General features: G+C 55.1%; 1 protein-coding gene and 1 long non-coding RNA gene across 9 annotated transcripts in view; one reads left to right on the top strand and one right to left on the bottom strand.

The window, feature by feature from the left end:
- The window catches only part of LOC141728847 (uncharacterized), a 42,573-nt gene extending 39,996 nt beyond the window's left edge, over positions 1–2,577 (bottom strand). For 5 of the 8 annotated variants that reach the window (XR_012580087.1, XR_012580089.1, XR_012580083.1 and 2 more), the window contains exon 1: positions 1,587–2,577. This is a non-coding gene — a long non-coding RNA (uncharacterized LOC141728847). The remainder of the gene's footprint in view (positions 1–1,586) is intronic. The other 3 variants (XR_012580086.1, XR_012580090.1, XR_012580088.1) reach the window with 1 other exon arrangement.
- SLC16A7 (solute carrier family 16 member 7) overlaps positions 1,416–2,763 on the top strand; it is a 75,484-nt gene continuing 74,136 nt past the window's right edge. The window contains exon 1 of the mRNA XM_005480545.4: positions 1,416–1,651. The gene's annotated coding sequence lies outside the window, so the exon portion shown is untranslated. The remainder of the gene's footprint in view (positions 1,652–2,763) is intronic.

Here is a 2,763-nt window from a genome sequence, read left to right as displayed (position 1 = left end):
CTGGAAATGGACGATACATAAATAATAACAATAACATCCTAAAGAATGAAGGAATGCTTAAATGTTACATTACTGAGATTTCCAGGTCTGTGTCTTCTGATTTAATGGTTACAGTTTAAAACTTAGAAAAGTTCTGAACACTTCTCACATAAAAGCAAATCAATTATTAAGACAAGGAGACAAAAAAACCTGATTTTTATTGATTTGTGATTCAGACAGCAGTTGTCTGTGGACGGATTCTTTCATGTAATTACCATTCATTATGCTGGTTTTTTGAAGGGTGATATGCTCTTTTCCAGATTATTTTTCAAAACTTTTTAGTAATTGTGGTTGACTCTAGCTAAAAGATTCAAATGTTATTAATGGAAAATAAACAGACAAAAATAAACTGTACAAGTTAAAGTCTTTCCTTCCTTTACTAGCAGCTCAGGAAACTACATTACTCCCAACTACAGCCCATGAACTGCCTGTCCATGCACAGGCAGTCTCAGTTCCTAACATGTCTGTAATGATCCTGATCATAAAGCTCCAACTAAGTGCACAAAATGCTTGAAATCAAGTGTTTGGGTTTTTTTTTTAATAAGATATTAACTTTTTATTTGTGCATTTCACAACACAATGTCAACAACTATAATTATTCTCCTCACAGTACTTAAGTACTGCACTTAATACGCAACATTTAGACGAGAATAGGCATTAGGGTAAAGGTTTTAATTATGCAATTATATGATTATGTTTATTTCCTTACAGGTTTTTAGCCTTAAGGACAGGATTTCTGGATAATTTAGCGGTCACTTTCATAAATATGCTTATCACACATACAAAACACTTCTCATAACTTTTTTTTTTTCTTAAGGAGACAAAAAGACGGCAAATGCTGAGGTGACCAAGATTTTCATCAGCAACTCGATGCTGACGAGCCAAATTTCAGTTCCCGTTTCAGAAGGCGAAGGTCCTGCGTTGAGCACAAAATGAATTCGGTTAATTTACTTTTTATTTTCCCCGTAGCACGAGGAAACTGATACAGCGTGTTTTAGACTTTCGGTGGACCAGAGAGCGCAAACCGACTTTACTGAGAAATACTTGGCAGCCTCAGTGCTGAAGAGGAGGCGATCGGGGTGGGACGGGGGGGATGGACACGTTTCTCGCTGCCAGAAGCGAGGTGCCCTCCCGTCCCCCGGCCGCAGCTCCGTGCGAGGGGCTCCGGGTGCGGCGGGGCGGGCGGGGAGCGCTCACAGCTGCCCCAGGGACACAGGGACACAGGGCCCGGCGCTGCCCGCCCGCCCCGGCCCGGTCCATCCCGTGCTGTCCCACCTCCCGCGCTGGCGCCGTCTCCATCCCCTTCTCCCCGGGCCGGGCGCCGCGCCCCCGCCAGCCCCGCGGAGCCGGGTTGGGCAGCCCGGGAGGCGTCTCCGCCGCAGCCCCCGCCCCCCCGCGCCGGTGCCGAACGCCTCGGCCGCTCCCCAGCAGCACCCCCGGGACAGCAGCACCCGGGCCTCCCTCCCTGCCCGGCCCGGGCTCTCCCGCCGCTACTCCGCCGCAGAGGACACCTCATGGAAAATAAATAAATTAATTCCCCCACTCACCCCCGCGGCCGGGAGACGAGCCGGCGGCGGCCGCGGGATTAGATCCAGTCCGAGCTAGAGACCAGGTAATGTAACCTACCCGCCAGGAGGGAGGAGGAGGAGGAGGACGAGCAGCGAGGCCGCTGAGGTTGTCCCCACCGGGGAGGGCTCCGGGGGACGGAGAAGCGGCTGCCGCAGCCGGGGCGCGCCGGCGTGGCCCCTGCGGGCTGCGTGCGAGCGGCTGCCCCCGCGCTGAGCGCGCCTCACTGTCAGTCACACACACACACCAGCCGCCGCCCACTCAGGGAGGGATGGATGGATGGATGGATGGATGGATGGATGGATGGATGGATGGACGGACGGACGGAAGGACCCCGCGTGGGACGCAGCTGTCCCCCCAATACCAGAGCAGGCACCGCAGGGAGACGCCGCACGCCCCGCCGTGCCCCGCTGCCACGCGGGCGGGCGGGCGGCTCTGACAGCGGGGCAGGGAGGGAGGCGGGCGGCGGGGCCGGGCTGAGGCCGCGGCTCTGAGGGGAGCGAGGCACGATCCCGCCCCCGCGCCGCTGCGCGCATCCCCGCGGGGCGCCGTGCCCGCCAGCGCCCACCCGAGCGGAGCCGCCGAGCGCGGCCCCCGCCCCGGCCACCCCCGGGAAATGTGGGCGGAGAGCGGCGGAGCGCGGACCGTGCCGCCGCGCTTGTCGTCATCTGACACGGGCCTGCGAGGAGCGCTGAGCGAGGTGACCTTGGAGAAGGTGGATCTGGATGGAGCCACTATTGCTGCATGCCAGCTGCTGCTCCGTGCTCTGGGCTGCTCCGAGTTCCGCGGCTCTTGCGTTGTTATCTCGAAACGCTGTTGGCTTTAGTTAATGGTTGTGTACAGAGGTACTGGTATGAGTAGTACCAGAGCCACGAAAACAGTCCTCCATAATTCTCTTTACTTGACCTCTGCTAGCACACAGTCCTTGAAGGGAATGTTCTGAAGAGTCTCCCTGGCAGGGAGCAATTGTTCACTGTTCATCGTTGTCAAAGTGACCCCTAAAAGGCAGTAAGTCATAGGACAGTCAGAACTTGCCCTGTTCATGTTTCAGACACCAGTGTCCCCTTCTACTTCTGTGAAAGCACATTACCTTTCAGTCCTGCAGGGTCACAGAACTGACACAAATTCTCCACTGCTTTTCCAGTGAGGTCAATAGGA

Source organism: Zonotrichia albicollis, chromosome 4 (assembly GCF_047830755.1).
Source record: "Zonotrichia albicollis isolate bZonAlb1 chromosome 4, bZonAlb1.hap1, whole genome shotgun sequence".
NCBI lineage: Eukaryota > Metazoa > Chordata > Aves > Passeriformes > Passerellidae > Zonotrichia > Zonotrichia albicollis.
This window is presented reverse-complemented; position numbering and strand designations above follow the sequence as displayed.